Source organism: Calypte anna, chromosome 1 (genome assembly GCF_003957555.1).
Source record: "Calypte anna isolate BGI_N300 chromosome 1, bCalAnn1_v1.p, whole genome shotgun sequence".
NCBI lineage: Eukaryota > Metazoa > Chordata > Aves > Apodiformes > Trochilidae > Calypte > Calypte anna.
The window spans coordinates 152,300,354-152,318,786 of record NC_044244.1 but is presented as its reverse complement, the minus strand read 5'-3'; the positions used below and the strand labels follow the sequence as shown (position 1 = coordinate 152,318,786).

The 18,433-nt window shown below is 35.7% G+C and overlaps 1 pseudogene; it reads left to right on the top strand.

The window, feature by feature from the left end:
• The first annotated feature begins 3,154 nt into the window (after window positions 1–3,154).
• LOC115600479 lies at window positions 3,155–3,255 on the top strand (annotated as a pseudogene).
• Window positions 3,256–18,433: the final 15,178 nt, after the last annotated feature.

Sequence of the window (18,433 nt, the reverse complement as noted above, 5' to 3'; positions counted from 1 at the left end):
AAACCTTCTAGTATATATTCATTGTGAATTTAAACTATTTTATTTTATATTCATTTAAGTACCTGTGCAAACTTGACCAGCTTTCAGATAGTTACCAACCCATGTGTAGATACCATTGTTGCATTTTGCTTTATTTCTTCCGTCTGTTAATTAATCAAGGTTAAAAAAATATAAAGAAAAGGTCTAATCAAAGAAGAGATCAGAAATTTACTTCAGTTCAAATATAATGTGAAAAAGGGAAACAAAACTGGAAATGTTGGGGAGAGAAATAAGTTATAGTTTTCACTTACCAACCTGGGTTATACACTGCTCAGGAATGGTAGATTCTCTTTCTCTCTCTTTACCTTGAAAGCTCTTTGGAACAGCTTCTTAAGCATTTATGTGCTTCTTATCATTATCAGTTTCCAAAACCAATTTTATCTTCCGTAAAATTTCAATAGTTATCTGGAAAAATATGCTGCTATTGTAAAAAATTAGATAATTCTATAGAGTCATTAGAAACCTAAGAATCAAGATAAAGTAAAAGTCATCTGGAATAAATTTCTGTTGACATTGTAATTTTCAGTTATTCTAAAAATAAAAGCATATGATGATCTAAATTTAAAATAGGTGACCTCTGGCCTGAACAGCAAGACTAGATTTTTTTTCAGGGTTCAGTATCTTCTTCACAGTAGAAAAATTACAAACATCAGATTTGGAACTTGATGTTAACAACAGAAATTACTGTCACTGTCTTTACACTTTTTAGTATTTATTATTTTTCCTCAAATAATGTATCTGTTGAAATATATAAACTTAAGTGTATGAAGTTTTCTAGTACAGTTATAAATGTTTACACATTTTGGCTCTATTGAAATAATTGGAAATTTTGACATTCACTTCACTGAGTAGGTAGTTCCATCTGGCGAATACCCATATGCATCTCCTCTCTATTTGAATTTTAGTGATCTTATTTATGTTCATAATATTTTGACTAGTTTAAAAGAGTTATAGTTATGCAACATCTGGCAATGTTTGCTTCAAATATACCATTAAGTGACCAGGTGTTCATTTTATGTTTTATATTTTTTAACTTACATTTTTGCATATTAAATAAAAAACCTGAAATATTAGCCCTGCCTAATTTAGAATTAGCTTGATAGCAATAAAAATTAGGGTTCATTACAATTAAAGAAATCTTTGTGATTATTTTGTGTATTTATTTTTTCACTAACAACAATGGTATCGAACTCTGTTTCTGCCTTTTTTGTCAACACTGGAGTGGGAAAAATGAGCTCAAATATTATCAGTATTTAATTATACCTGTAGATACCAAAGATGAACACCTGTCATGGTTTCACAGCTGGCAATTAACTGAATGACTGATGCTCTCTATTAATCCCCCTCCCTGATAAAGAAAGGAGACACAACAAGGAAAAGAGACTTACAGGTTGGAAACTGTGCAGCTTTAATGAAACAGTAATGATTTCAAAAAAGAAAAATAATTAAATGTATCAAAATATACAGAAAAATGATACCATATTCCTCACCCCTTTCCCCCCAGTAATGCTCATGTTGCCACCGAGGCTGCAGGGCAGCCCTGGGAAAGTCCAGGCTGGAATCCTGGAGTCAGCAGCAGTCGGGAGCTAGAGGCAGGAACACACAGATTCAGGCTGGCACGGATCAGGGCCACAGGCAGATGAATTGGTTGAATCGTACCAGGATGCTGAAGAAGGCAGGAAGAGAAGAAGGGCTAAGGGGTGTAGGGAGGAGGCTTGACCCTCATGATCACTCAAATTTTTACCATGTATGGGCTGGAATACTCTATTTGGTCAATTTTGGTCACTTGTTTTATCTGCTTCTCCCTAAAGGAAGGTTGCAGGTGTGACACCTTTGCTCCCTTGAGCATGAAATGTTCCTTAGAACGGAGAAGTGGCCTTGGTTCTGCATCCCAGTCTCTAGCTGTAACTATAAACAAAGAGCATTATCAGTCCTATCAGCAGACACTCACTGAGAAACTTGCTGCTAATTTCAGGAAGTACAGATACTTAAAATAGACTTAACTGAAAGAAAATTACAAGACAGAAAATTAATTCTATCCTGGCCCAAACCAGGACATCACTTAGAGAAAAGATCTTACACAAAAAATAGCATTTACCTAATGTTCAAAAACATCAATAAAACAAGATCATTACCACCCTGCAGCCCCAGAATGAAACTTTCCCTTAATTTTTTAATCAGTTTACAGTTTTCCTGGTCAGGGACAGTAAAATCAAAACTGCTTGAATTCATGGAATAGAAAATATTTTTTTGTACCCAAATCAGAAATGTCCTTCCTTTCTTCTACTAAGCTTGTTGGTTTATTTGGGAGTAAGATTATCTGCAAGGTGGTAGTTGCTTCAGTGAGAATTGACTCATGTAGATGGATTAGGATATTAGGTTTCAAAAGACTGTAAAAGAATTACTCACAGTTTGTCAGCAAAGTAATTTTTTTAGACACTGAAAAATATAGTTATCAAGTTTACAAGAAATAATAGCAAGATAGGAATGAAAGAGACCTCAAGATCACAAGATGGTAAACACATCATAGAATCCATAAGCTGTGATAACTGTTGTGATTAGATTTATTCTAATCCTATTTCCAGAATTGGAAGCAAAGGAATAGAAGAATGTGTGCTCTGAATGAAGACATAGAACTACTACAGCACAGAGGTTGCAGTTAACACAAAAAGACAATGACTCTTGTGGAATCAAATTCTGTAGACTAAAGGAAACAAAAGTCATATGGAAGACAAATTTGCTAAGATAGGCACCATCTGATTAAATATCTTCTATTGATTTTAGCCTGAAAACATACCATTTACAAAAAAATGGATAAACCATCAGGAATTATTTTCTTTTCATACACATAGACATGGAATAAATGTATTCATAAATAGAAATTAAACAATTCTTGTATGTTGACATATACGTATGTAACATTTCAGCTTTCAAGATGTGTGTAGATTAATGCAAGAAATTTAAATATCTAATGTGCTTGATTAGTTTATAGAAAACAGGGGAAAGCATACCACAATCAGCTGAAAATAAAAAAAAGAAAGAAATATTCTTGGGGGTTTAGTCTAAATTCAGATTATTAAACAATACTGGGAGTAAAAGGATATCTAAAACAAAGCTCATTTCAGCATCACATATACTAAAATTGGAATGATACATAGATTGGAATGGACCTTGTGAAGAGATGACATGAAAATTCATGAAGCATTCCATATTTTTGACACAGGCAAGTATAGTCTTTGTTGGGTTAAAAACCGGCTACTTGGCAGGGCCCAGAGAATTGTAGTTGATGGAGTTAAATCCAGCTGGCAATTGGTCACCAGTGGTGTTCACCAAGGCTCACTTTTGGGGCTGGTACTGTTGACTATTTTCTTTAATGATCTAGATGAGGGAATTGAGTGCTTTCTCTGTAAGTTTGCAGATATCACCAAGCTGGGTGGGAATGTTGATCTGTTCAAGGGTAGGAATGATCTGAAAAGGAACCTGGATAGGCTGGACCAGAGGGCCAGTCAATAAAAAGAGCTTTAACATGGCCAAGTGTTGCGTCCTGCACTGTCTGGTTCTGGAGCCCTCAACAGCTGAAGGAAATGAAGGAAAGTCCAGAGGAAGGTCATAAAGACAATCAGAGGGCTGGAGCACCTCTTACTATGACAGGCTAAGAGGTACTGATCTAGTAAGCTAATCTAATTATAATGACATTTGTACACATTTCATTAATTACACCAGGAAATGTTTTAACTATTCTACAGTAGTTCTCTGAGAAATAAAATGAGGTTCACAAACCAAATCAAATCAGTCTGACTATAATTTTGCCTCATAACTCTCAATATGAAAGCTGGATATGAAAAAAATATTCCTTCTTTATGTAACAGGAAGAGTTGTAGGCTATTGCCATTAAAGTGGGATGGAATACATGCATGTTGAGTATAGTTAAACTGAAATTGAAATGAACTGGAATACCCAAGGTCTTGAAAAAATGCACGGTTTCATGTTATACATCTCTTAGGCTCTGCTCACATAGCCACAACAGATATGAAATGACCAGAAACAATTTAATGATTTTAAAAAATTATTGGTGAAAAGTTTAGACCTCACCATGTATCCCAGTTTATAGATCTGTAACTACAATGATCATTTAAGTATCTCTAGCATTAATTTCACAAAAGCTCATTTACTTTCAACACTGAAGAGAAAATTCCTTTGACAGGTTCTGCTTTGAGAAGCTAACTGCTCTCTTTCAACATTTGTGCTTGTGGGAAATTAAGCACATATTCATATGGTTCAGATTTTCTGGGTGACAAGCAGTAACACAATTTGTCATACATTAACAAGATGCCTTCTAATAAAGGGTCTGGTCATTTGAATTCATTCATCCATCATAACAAACTAAGTTGATTATCACTTTGTGTCAGTAGATCTGTCTGTTAAACAGATGATGTAGACTGGAATTTTGGTAGTGAAAACAGTTCTAGCTTAAAGTTAGACCTCAGAAATATTAAAGAGGTGAATAATGAAAATACAGCCTGAAAAAAAGGGCACAATTTTTAACGTCAATAAATAAAACATTAATTGATGATCAAAACATCACTATTTGCAGTCACACATATCTAGAGGACACAAGAAACTCAAGAGTTTAAATATAGTGTATTATATTCATGGTAAAAGTAGTATTTTTAATGAACACCATAAACCATGATTCCATTTTTTGTGATTATTTATTAGTCTAGAGAAACTGAAAAACACACAAAGGAGAAAAAGACAGCTCTGGTTACCGTAATGAAATTTAAGTTTAGAGCAGCACTCAATGGAGTCCAAAGCAGGAGGGTCTAAGATGTATATAAGCTGGGATGCAAATGTGTATCTGATAATACAATATTTGCCACAATATGCTTACTCCACTAAAATTAGATGCTTCAGGGTGAGGATGAGTTCATTCCAGAACCCACACTTCCATTTAAACAAGGACATCTTGATCATTCTGTATATGTGTGACAAATGAATTCATTGCTTGAATTACATTAAATTTTCTCGTCAGCGTTTGTATTTAGCATAAGGACTCAGGCTAGTGCAATTATGATCTCTCTTTTTCTCATTCATGTATATGTACATGTATTTATGTAAATGCCTTCTTCATTTTGAGTGCCTTCAGAGTGGGATAATTATCTCAATACACTGGAAACTGCAACCAATTTTAACGGAGAGATGGGAGCATCAAGGACAATAGTATTCTTTAACTGTTATGAGAATAAATATCTCGGGGAGGAAGAGATGGGTTTTGTGTATTCATGAAGGAAAAAGTAAAAAGCAAGCCAAATTTATACTACAAACTAGAATTGAAATAGGAGTTATAAAACCACATGACACACTGCTGTCTGTGAGTATGGAATTACTTGCTTCAATACACGGAAGAAATTACGAAGATTTTTCATGTGAATGAAGCCACCAACCTTAGGGTTCAACAGAGCAGAAGGGTGAGTATAACAGCAAGAAGGGTATAAAAGAAGTATATATATATATATATAACAATTTTAACTACATTATTACTAATATTTTTTGTGAACAATTGGATATGAACTAATACCGGTCAGACTATAAAGATTTTATTTATATTAATAATAATGGTTGATTGCATGTATCTGAAAGATGTGCTTTCCTGTTAGGAAAGATGAGGCCCACCTGGAACTAAAGCTGGTGAGGAGTAACAAAGACAACAAGAAGGGCTTCTTGCAGTACATCAATTAAAAAAAAAAAAACAGTAGGGGAAATCTGGGCCTGCTGATGAACGAGACAGGTGCCCTAATGGCCAAAGACATGGGAAAAGCAGAGTTATTAAATGCCTTCTTTGCTCCAGTCTTCAGTGCAGAAGCCTACCCTCTTGAATACCAGACCCTGGAGGTAAGAGAGAAGGTTTGGAGATAAGGTTCTCCTTCAGTAGAAAAGGACCAGGCTGGAGACCACTTATCAACTTGGATATCCATAAATCCATGGGCTTTGTTGTGATGCATTCATTAATTCTGAGAGAGATGGAATATCTTACTGCTACACCACTCTCCATCATCTTTGAGAGCAGGAGAACAGGAGAGGTGCCTGAGGATTGGAGGAAGGCTAATGTCACTTCAGTCTTCAAAAAGGGCAAGAAGTAGGATTCAGGGATCTACAGGCTAGTTAGTCTCACCTCTGTCCCTGGTAAGATGTTGGAAAAAATAATTCTTGATGTCATCACAAAACATGTGGAAGGAAAAAATATAACTGGGAGAAGTCAGCATGGATTCAACCAAGGGAAATCATACTTAACCAATCTGAGTGCCTTCTGTGACCTAGTCTGGTTGACTAGATGAGGGGAGAGCAGTGAATGGTATCTACCTTGACTTCATCAGGGCTTTTGATACTGTGTCCCATAACATCCTCATTAGGAAACTCAAAAAGTTTGGGCTAGATGAGTGGACAGTGGCCACTCAAGCTGGCTATGTGAAAGAACTCAGAGGGTGATGATCAATGGGGCAGAATTGGGTTGAAAACCTGGAACCAGTGGTGTCATCCAGGGGTCAATACTCAGTATAGTTTTGTTTAACATGTACATCAGTGGCCTGTGAGAGGGGACAGAGTGTATACGCCACAAGTCCGGTGATGACACAAATCTAGGAGTGGTGGCTGACCCTCTGGGGGGCTGGGCTGCCATCCAGCATGACCTGGACAGGATGGAGAGCTGGGCAGATTAGAACTTGATGAGGTTCAATAAGAGGGTGATGTAGGGTCCTGCACTTGGGGAGGAAGAATCCCCAAGAACCAATGTGGGCTAGGTGTGGACCTGCTGGAAAGAGAAATCACAGAAATCACAGAAAGTCAGGGATTTGAAGTGACCTTGAAAGATCACCTAGGCCAACCTCCTGCTAGAGCAGGGTCACCTACAGGAGGTCACGTAGCAATGCCTCTGGGCAGATTTCTAATGTCTCCAGAGAAGGAGACTACAACCTCCCTGAGGCAGCCTGTTCCAGTGCTCTGTCACCCTCACAGTGAAAAATTTTTTTCCTTATATTTATGTGGAATAGATCTGGGGGTCCTCATAGATAGTAAATACTCCATGAGCCAGCAGTGTGCCCTTGTTGTCAGGAGGGCCAACAGTACCCTAGGTTGCACAAAATGTGGCCAGTAGGTTGAGAGAGGTCACTCTCCCCCTATACTCTGCCCTGGTGAGGCCACAGCTTGGATACTGCATCCAGTTCTGAGCTACCCAGGCCAAGAGAGACTGGGAACTACTGGAGAGAGTCCAGCAGAAGACAACAAAGAGGACTGATGGATTGGATCCTCTCTCTTGTAATGAAAGGCTGAGAGAGCTGGGACTCTTTAGCCTGGAGAAGAGAAGGTTGAGGGGAGCCCTTATCAATTTCTACAAGTATTTGAAAGTTGGGTGCAAGGAAGATGGAGCATGACCCTTCTCAGTAGTTCCCAGTGACAGGACAAAGGGCAACAGGCATAAGCTGGAACACAGGAAGTTCCATTTAAACATAAGAAAAATCTCTCTTACTATAAGGATGACAAGTCACTGGAGCAGGATGTCCAGAGAGATTGTGGATTCCTTTTCTCTGGAGAAATTGAAAACCCACCTGGATGAAGTCCTTGAGTAATGTTCTTTAGGTGATCCTGCTTTAGTGGGGGAGTTGGACTAGATGATCTCTAGAGTTCCCTTGCAACTTTGATAAATCTGTGATTCTGTGATTTACTACCACAGACTATATTTTAGCATTGTCTCATGTACTTTTCTAGACTTTATAAAATACATCAGTGAGCTAACTGAGATAACTAATTGTATTATTAATTGCATTTAAAAGGTTACATTCTTGCCAGTCTAGCACCAATAAATAAATAAATAAATAGAAATTAATGAAGCCAACAAGACCCAATTGTAAGCATTTAGGCATCTGGGAGGTAACTGAAGTAAGAGATGAAAACTTTGTATAATTTCTTAAGAATACCGATACTCACTGCATAACTTTTGAAAATTTAAACTAACTGAACACCAGTTTCTATATACTTGTCTTTTTTAGGATTGAATGCATTTATACATAGTAAAATCATACGAAGATTTTGGAAGGGTATGTCATATAAATGCAATTAGTGTTAATAAGTGCTGTTTACAAGTTCTGAAATAAGCCAGATATAAAATAGTGAATTTTAAGCATTATATTCTATTTCAGTAAGCACAGCAATCTGAAGCAATAATTGTTTGATTGGCTTGGAATTGTTTCTGGTTTTGGTTTTGGGTTTTTTTTTTTATTGGCTGGGGTCTTTTGGGTTTTGGGGCTTTTTGTTTGTTTGGGGTTTGTGTGTTAGTTGTTTTATTTTTGGTGTTGCTGTTGTGGTTTTTTTTCCTAATAAATAACTTCAGCATAACAAGACTTTTCCTTCCTATTGTCTTGTTCAGGTACTTATTTCATCTCTGATTGATAATTCTTCTTCTTCAATTACTTTCAATTATGTTCTTAGTTACTATTTTAAACTATTTTGTCTCACATACCTTAATTAATGGTATTAAAATTACTGTTTGAACTTGAATCTGTCTTTTATTCCTTTGCAGCAAGTAGCTTGCTGAAGGATTCATTACCAAGTCAAATTTCGTAACTTGTTACAAAGTACTTCTAGAAGGAAGCAGGCCTAATGTGTTTTGAAAACTATCCACCTCTGCCCTCTGGTGGTCATGTCTTCCCCCAGCCAAATCTTAAGAAGGGGGAAAGTAACAACACAATTTGAGAAGTAAAACTTTTATTGATTTTAGCTTATTTCATCCAAGCTTACAAAATTTAGTGACTTTTTTCTCTAGGATCTATTTTTGTACAAAAATTCTTTTGATTCATGTTTTCAAAATAAAAATAAAATACTTTGTAAATATGAAAATAATTCTTCACAAAAGCCTTTCAAGAGATTTTCAGTTTTGAAGCACTGTAGCATGGGAAATCATACTCCAACTCATTCAGAGAATTTTACTTGAAATTCCTATATTTTTTTTCATAAAACACAGTCTAGGAAAAAAAAAAAAAACAAACAAAAAACCAAACAGCACAAAACCAAAACATTGTGAATTATTTTACTATACCAAATACAATTACACTCTTTTATAATCTAGGATGGTATAATTTTTTCTTTAGGAATAAAAGTTCCAATCTTCTAACTTAGCTGTTTTGAGATTATTCCCTACCTGAAGTGTCCTCTCTGGTAGGTTCATGCTTCTAGGCTTTCTATCAATGCAAAGAGCCACTTACTGGCTGGCAGCCAAATCTAAAAACCCCTTTTTGGCCCAAGGAAATCTTCCTTTCCCAGATCTCTGGAGCCTGTCTGACAAACCCTTACTTCTCTCAGCATCTGTTTGGGATGCAGGTGGTAGCCTCTTATGCTGCATGCCTGTTAATTCTGTGTCCTTCAGTTATGTCCTCCTGAACCTCCTCTTCAAGATCAGTTGTACACTACAGAAAGGAGCAGTCATTCAGCAAGGCTCACCAGCTCTCACTTGCGCTTTAAAGGAGCACAGAATCATAACCTAATTCCAGTTGGAGGTGTGGTCTAGAGAACATCTGTCCAAAACCCACTGAAAGCTGGGTGTATTTCAAATCTGGGTGCTGTTGTGTAGGGACTTGTCCTGTCAACCTGTTAACAACTTAAAGGATAGACTTCACAGCTGCTCCAGGTATCTTGCTCTAGTGTTTGATTGCCCTCATTTCAAGGACTCTTCTGCTAGTATGCTATCTGAACTTTCTGTGGTTCAGTTTGTGTTTTCTCCTCATGTCCTACCACTGAATATTTCAGACGACCTTTTCTCCACTTACTTTGCATCCTCTCACAAAGTGACTGACAGCAGCAACACAAAAATCCATCTCCATCTGCCTCTCCTCATAGACTATGCTCTACAGCTCTCTGCAAATAGATGTCAGCCCGCTGCACATCAGGGTCTTCTGATGGACTCACTCCAGTATTTGAATCTTCTCTGGATCCCCAAACTGGATAGTGTTCCAGACATTTCTCATGTGTCCAAAAGGAAGGGGACAAATGTCTTCCCTTAACCTGATGATCCCATTTTTAGTCATACAGCTCAGGATGATATTGGCCATAACCATTACAGAACATACTCTCGATTCACAGAAACCCTGACTTGTGCAAAACTGTTTTCCATTCAGTACTTTGTGCTTTCAGAAAATCTCCTGCATTCCTTGTACCTAGACACATTGATCTTCACAAAATGATATGGTTAAAGTCCTCCCTTCAAACCTGGCCTTGAGATATCTTTTAAAATCTGGTCAGGTTAGGTTTGTACCATAACAGTTGCAGCATTGAAATGTTGTTTTCAGTAGTAGGAGCAAATCAGCATTGTGTTTCAAATATGCTTTTATAGAGTAAATTCTCTACTTCAGGTATGCAGGTTAGTTCTTTTTCAACTAATGCCAGAAAAAAAGATTTCTCGCTGGGGAATATAGGCTATTCACTATCACTGCAACTGTTTATTATATACTAATTTAAATTTGTTAAAGGTCAAATTTATATTTTTTAATCACTTTCTGTCACTTTTATACATTTTAGGAGACCTACCCTGGGGGAATCCAGACATTCCCATGTACTGTCCGTATTAATTTTATCTTTAAACTTTAGCATCTGCTAAACATTTTGACAGGAAGAATTTTGATTCCCTTTTCAGCACTTTCATTTCTGTGATCTAACAATATACATTTGCCTTCCAGAATGCCAGCCATAGACAAAGAGAACTTGACTCTTGTGAGCCCTCAAATTTTTTCTGAGTATGATGTATATCTGATGGATTTCTCCATCTGGTCAATTTTGGTCACCTTTCTTGTCCTCTCCTCCCTAAGGGAAGGTTGCAGGTGTGACCCCTTTAGTCCACTTCTCTTTCCAGAGCATAAGGTCTTCCTCAGAACCGAGCAGCAGTCTTGCTTCTGCATACCACTCTCTAGCCATACGTATAAACATGCAGCATTATCAGTCCCATCAGCAGACACTGACTGAGAAATATGCCATGAACTTCAGGAAGTGCAGCTACTTAGAAGAGAATTAGCTGAAAGTAAAATTACAAGAAAGAATATTGGTTCTATCCTTGCTCAAACCAGGAGAGAGATACAGAGTATAATAGAAATAGGGTCTTAGAATTTTTATTTTAAAAAAAAAAAGACTTACATTCATGTAAATTTCATCTCAAACTACTTTTCATGCATCTTTGAACTACAGAGGAGTATGAATGTTAACATGCACTTCATCATCTTGACTATTCACTTTTGCTCTTCTGCAAGACTCAAATCTTGAAGAAGTGTCCCTACAGGCTTCCTTACAGCCAGCTTGTATAAGGTAAGATTGTTGATGAAATTATATGGTTTTCTATTTGTTCTAAGACTAGTTCAAATATAATACAAAAATTATTTTACATTTAAAGTTAATACAATCATGTTCTTCAATAGTTCTGAAACTGAACTTTACAAGCTACATTTGCAGTGACAGAGGATTTTTTCTCTATGTAGGATCTCTCTTCATTTTTCCAAGTATTCCAGGCTTGCTTGCATCTACACTGCTAGATTGTTTTCTTTGGGATGGGCTGCCTGTGTCCATTCTATATAGCACTTGGCATAGGTCTTCTCTGGGTCCCACATGGCATTTCTGTGGAGCTTATAATGAATTAGTACACTTGGCTTGAGAGGTGGTAATGAAACTGATATAAATAACATGGAAGCAGCATGCAAACCCTGAATAGTACTGAATAGCTTGAGACTATCAGTGTATGTTAGTGTGAAATATAAAGGTAAATGAGATTGTCTGAAATGGAGGGTCTTCAAAAGAATGTTGGTGACCTGTATCAAGTAGAGGTAGCCAGCTGTTATCGCTTTTCTAGATTTAGCTCAGGAAGCAGTTCTTGAAATGACATTTGGAGAGTGTCAGCTAATTTGCTGCAAAGGGGACCATTTGAGTAACTAAACCCAATTCTGAGTGGATGTTCAGCAGTGCACAACCCCAGGAAGACCAATGAAGTTTAGTTAATCAGGTAGATATGCTGCAGAAATGTGACCTTTAAAATAATCCAGTACAACAGTCATATTAACATCATAAAGACCCCACTGAAAATATGGATAAGGACAATATGTGTCTTCTGCTGTAACTGAAAGATATGGTGAATGTCATTCTGTAGGAAGGTAATTGTAACATGAAGAGTCAATCTGCTCACTAGTTATGCATATAATAATCTCTGGTTTAGATAATCTTAGAAATCGAAAGTTTAGTATATCCTACTTCAGTAATCAGTGCTGTTAAACAGGTGAAGCCAATTGTATAAAATTTATTTGTTTTGCCTTTTCCGTGACAGAGGTTGCCAAAAATAATTCTCTATTGTTATCAGAAGAAAGATAAGAGTTCTAAATAATTTGGTTTTAACCCCACCTGATGTCATTCTTGAGAGACTTAATTAAATTCAGACAACATAACATCTTGTTAAATTGTGGAGACGATTAAAAAGGGAATGAGGGAGATGGAGAAAGATAAAGCTCATTATTATTCCTGTGAATTAACGAGACCAATCAATAAATGATCTCACTATACTATAGAAGTTGCACTCTTGGAAGAACTTTTATATTTAAGTAAAATTTAAATTTTACATTTTCAGTCTAACTCCAGCCGGCAACTAAGTATCACAAAACCAATCAGTCACTCACCCACAGTGAGATGGGAGTGAGACTCAGAACAGTAAAAGTGAGAAAACTCATGGGTTGAGGTAAAGACAGGTAAATAGATAAAGCAAAAGTCACACATGCAAGCAGAGCAAAACAAAGGAGATGCAGCCCTAGCCTACTGCTGGTGGGGTGATGTGAAAAGCAGAAAAGACCTTGACTGTGTCAACACTGCTCAACAATAATGTGCCTGTGTTTTCAATTCTATATTCAGCACATATCCAAATCATAGCACCATCCTTGCTACAATGAAGAAAATTGACTCTATACCAGTCAAAACCAGCACAAAAATGTAAGGGGTTTGTATTCCAGTTGCTGTGAGTCATTTAAATGTTTTTATTATGTATAAGGAAGAAAAGCATATAATTATTATTATTCTCTGATTTTGGTTTTATCACACCAAGACACAGACTTTCATTTGCTTTGGGAATCCCAAATACTTTTGAGATCTTAAGGTATAACATTTTCTATCCATGTCAATAACAGTTGAGACACTTAATGTAACATTATGATTGTCATTAGAATTATTCAGTTTACATTTTTAGAAGGTGATTCATCCTACCTAGCTGTGATCACGCAGATGCAGACACCTAGAATTGTATTATAACAGGAAAAAAGTAATACTTTCTATCTTAAATACCAACCTGGAATATATACCAACCTGAGTCTTTAGTAGAAGACTCATTCAAAAAAAATAAACTCAAGTACTTCACCATCAGAATAATAATTTTTACCATGATGCAAGGCAGTAAATCTATGTAAAGAATATTAGGAATGCAACAAAATTATATAGGTATGAGAAGAAATTTGAAACTTGGAAATGCCCAGAAGTAAGATCAGTCTATGGCTAAGAGAGTAACTAAAGCACGCTCAGAAAAACTATGCTGAAAGTAGTCAGATGAGAAAATGTTAGTGCAAGTAACCTACATATTTGCTTTCTTTTTACTCTACAACATCTTTTTGCAGTCACAGCTGGAAGGCACTAATGAATTAGGTGGATAATGAATTTTTGTAGCCTCCTAATTCTTATATATATATATGTATAAATTTTTTATAAAGCACATGTTCTAGATCTTTTCAGTTAAAACATATTCTTAAATACCCATATAGAAATATTTAGCACAAATAAACAACTTCATTCCTACTAATTGTAGCAATTTCTTTTATCTTTCATTTCTTCTGCAGATAAATTCAGCTTTTACTGTTGTTTTTTGTTTTGGTGTAGGTTTTATATTTGTTGGCTTGTTTGTGTTTTTGTTTATCTTTTTTCTTGTTTTGTTGGGGTATTTAATTTTGTTTTGATTTGTTTCTCTTTGAGAGAATAAATATCCAATAAAATCTGGTGTAAGTATAAAATATTACAGACACAAGCAAAAAAACTTGATAAGGTTGATGGTAAGAGATCCCTCTCTCTGAACTCTTAAAACCAGTATATTTGCTAAGACAGAACACAGTGTATTTTTGTGCTGTGACATGTGAACTCTTAAATTATGGCCTTGTTTTCTCAGCATTTTCTCTTAAGTAGACCAGTATAGAAAAAAGGGAGGGGAAAGAAGCTCACACATGGTGCCATCAAGTAGAAACATAAATCTAGTTTAAACATCTTCAGCCACTTATACTAAGAATGAAATCTCAGGTTACATTAAACAGCTCTTCACAAACCATTCAAAAGTGTCTTGTCACCTAAAAAGTCATGAAACACTCAATATTTGAGAGGCTGTCAAGGGTGAAAAGATTAACCTTTTATGCTAAATAATTTTGAGGTTCAAGTCAAAGATGTGAGTTTGGAAAGGGAGGCAGAGAACAGGATGGGCTGTTATTCTTGCTTTTTTATTTGATGGTGTTTTCCGCACTCAGCATTTGCACATTTGGTGACAGTGTCTGTAGGTTTATAGGAATATAAATCAATAGATGATCACAGTGATTTGTGAAGAAATTGCAGTATATACTAATACAAGAAAAGAGCATTTTCAGACAAAAGGATAGAAGTGAATTTTGCTTGTAAGTCACTGCCTATTGCTAGTGCATTTGACATCTCTGATCTACTCCCTTTCAGCATTTTTTTACAAAAAAGTAGAAAAGAAGGGAAAAAAAAAAAAAAGAGGGGGTGATAAAAACTAGAACTAGCATACTCCACTTGCTTAAGTGCTTCTGTAATGAGATAAACCATTAAAACAATAACTAAAAACAAAATATATAATGGAAGTAGTTATAAGTCATAGCTCTACTTCCAGAGCTTAGATGACTACTAAGCCTTGTATGGATGTTCTGGCTGTATACTAAATCAGTAACTGAAAGAAACTTCACAGAACACCAGTTCTCTCATTTTCCTTTACAGAACAAGATTTCAGGAAATCAGTCAGTCAAAAGTTCTCAGTGAGAAGATTAAGTACTGGCTCTGGAAATTTGGAAAAATCACGTCTCTATGATGTGCAGTGGGTTAAGATCCATCAGCTCTCTAATCAAAATATAATTGTTTAAAATGTTACTAGTTCCATAAACTTTTTGAATTAAAATATCCTCTGAGCCATTAGCATGTGTCCCGGGTAACATGACTGTATTTTCCTGTATAAGTTCATAAGATACAAATTTCATTACTTCTTCTTTCAAATAGATTTTGTAATAGAAAATGTAAACTATAAGCAGTAGTAATAATTATTAGGAATTTATCCGCTAGTTGTTTGCAATTAAAGATGTGTGTTCTATATACTATAGTAATCTCAATAATTTTTTTTTCCTTTAAAGTAAAAATACAACATTTTTTGCTTGCTTTTAGTTATAGCTTAAAAGTATTCTGCGCATGTAAATATGTGACCTTTTTCAGTATTCACCTTACATGCTACAAGAATTCAAATTTCTCTTTGGAAGTCTACAGCAAAGTTTTTTAAGTGGAATTATACTCTAAAAATTAATAATGAGTTGAGAACTTTGAACTGGAAAATAAGTCATAAAATAACATGTTCTCATTATATTAAAGAAATATCTGTAGTGCTAAAACTGATTGCATGTGATGAAAGTCTGTTGCTGAGAGAACAGAAGGAATATGTAGAGGTATTTTTCTTATTATGATCTATCCACCCTGCCAAGGAAACTGAGAAGTTTAAGTGAAATGCTTAATAGCATAGAAATGCTATTAGAAAATACCAATTTTAGAATGCTCCACTAATTTTGACAAGAAAGTACAAAGAATTTTGGTGTCCTAAATTATCCAGAGATTAAATAGAAAGGATTAACTCCAGGAGTGCAATTTGAAAACTTTTCTCAGTTTTGACCAGTGGAAGATTTTTGCCACTATTCCCTGAGATTTCAATAGGAAGGGGTCCTTTCAACAAGTTGACCCAACAAAAAGACAGAACTGGCTTTGTAAAACACAGTCTCTACCCTGACACTCTAGGCTGTAAAAAAGACATCTAACCTACACTCTCTGAGACACACTTTCAAATCCCTATCTTTTGTGAACATCTCCTCATTATATTTTACAGAAGTTAATTCCCCAACTTCACTGATTTCATCATGATTCTTTCTCAGTCTAACACTAGACACAGCGAGCAATAAAACAAAGGAAGATTTCTTGAGTCAGAAGGTTTAACACTAAATTTGTCTGAATCTGAAATAATTATATTTTTCTATTTTGGGCTGCTTGCTTATTAAGGTTTCAGGCATACAGTAGAAGGCTCGAACTTTCCTTTTCCTCATAAACCCTGCCTTAAAATGCCCACGGGGCTGCTTTGAATTCCTGAAAATATGATCCTAAACTCTGTTTTTCTACTTTACTGCATTAGAGGGAGTACCTACATTCATTTTACACACATTCTATAAAGCCAACAGAGTCAAGTGTGTTATTGATTTAATAGAAAGCACTTGTGGTACTTGTGTCATGTCAGCACAAATAGTAGATCAGGAATCTGGCATTTTGCCCAGATAGCTTTGTACAGGTGTATATATATTTATATATATAGGTCATATATAATCTGATAGAAATATTCCTGCATCATGCTGATCTTTATTATCCTGAGTACTTACAGCAAGGTTCTTTAGGTGCCACAAAACTATCAAATTATTCTATTACAGAATGTGCTGTTATTCAGTCACTGGAAATGTATTATGCTGTTTAAACCATCCCAATGTCTAAACCAGTTAAGGATTCACAAGCTGTACTTCCCTACATATGATTCTGCTATGTAGCCTAGTCTGTAAGGCATTCATTTATAATATGTACTGCACAATGATGGAGAATTCAAAAGACAAAAACCAGGACAAAGAATAAGGCATCATTTGCCTGTCCACATAACAAGGTCATGTTTAGACTTGCTACTAAGTTCTAGATTCTATTATTTAGCTTTTGGTGGTTGAAAACCACTTCTCCCCTTTTTGGGTACAATGGCCACACTAGCGGGATTTGCAAGCAAAGACTGAGGTACTTTATCATGTTTCCTGATTTTACAAACATTCCATGTGAACTGAATAATTATGGGATTAAAGACAGAGGCTAACTCTGTAAGCTAATGAAGTTCTTGTAACAGCAAAAAGGTAATTTCTTGTCTATATTTCTCATAATGTAGAAATAGTTTAATCCATGCAAAAACATTACAAATTTTACCCAAAGATCAGGACCTCAATTTGCTTCTTTTCCTTAGTTTTGATTTGCTGATTCTTTCCAGTTTTCTGAGACTGATTTTCCTATCTGTAAAAAATGAAATTTTTACAAAACAGGAAATGTAGGGATTACTTCTTTATCAAAGAACTTGTGTCTCATTTGGATAGGATGTTCTGCTTGGAAAACGGGGTGTAGGCTTATACTCTGAAATATAGAAAGACATGTAGTCCAGGTCTCCTTCTTTATGTCCAAAATACTTATGAATGCACAGGTTTGATTTTGCTAACAATGATATTAAATGAAATATCTCTCACAGGCTGTGATTGCCATGTCTTAATCTCAAAGTGATGCTGTCAGTAAAGTGAGTTAGTTGTAACTATGCTTGATCCACTGGACCTCTTTGGACACAAACGTTGAATTTCAAATTTCATGAGGCTAAGCATAGGTTGTGAGACAATAAACTTTGCCCACATATATTGTGCATTATGGTTTTTTGGGGTTTTTTTTTAAGAGTTTTTTTGTGGTCTTTTTTATTTGTTTGTTTTGAGTTTGTTTTTTTTGGGGGTGGGTTGTTTTTGTCTGTTTGGTTTGGCTTTGTTTTTTTTTTTTTAGAGGTGTGGCATATTTCTTTCAATTATTACTCACAAATTTAGGGCATGAAAAATTTCAGATGTTTAGAGGAATATTTGTGCCTAAACATAGATGATTCAGATATTGAGATAATATTTAAATTATGTTTTCAGGATAGAGAGCTATATGTCTTCTTTTCTGAAACAGTTTAGCTTTCCTTGAAAATCACATGCATTGAGGAAGTATTGGGAAAGCCTCCAGTCTGTTAATTGCTAAGAACCCTCCAGTAGATGGAGACAGAGAATAGGACTTTTTAGATGATGTATCAAAATAATTTTTTTCAATGTTAGTGTTCATTCATTTTCTGTCATTCTTCTTAAGGTGTTTATCATAACTGTAATGTGCTCAAGAGACCACAAACAGCAGTGTTTAGATAAGAATTCAAACAAACTCCTCATGTAAACGGCGAGGGGGACTAATTAGGAAATACATGAACAATCAATTTCCTGCTTTCTTATCT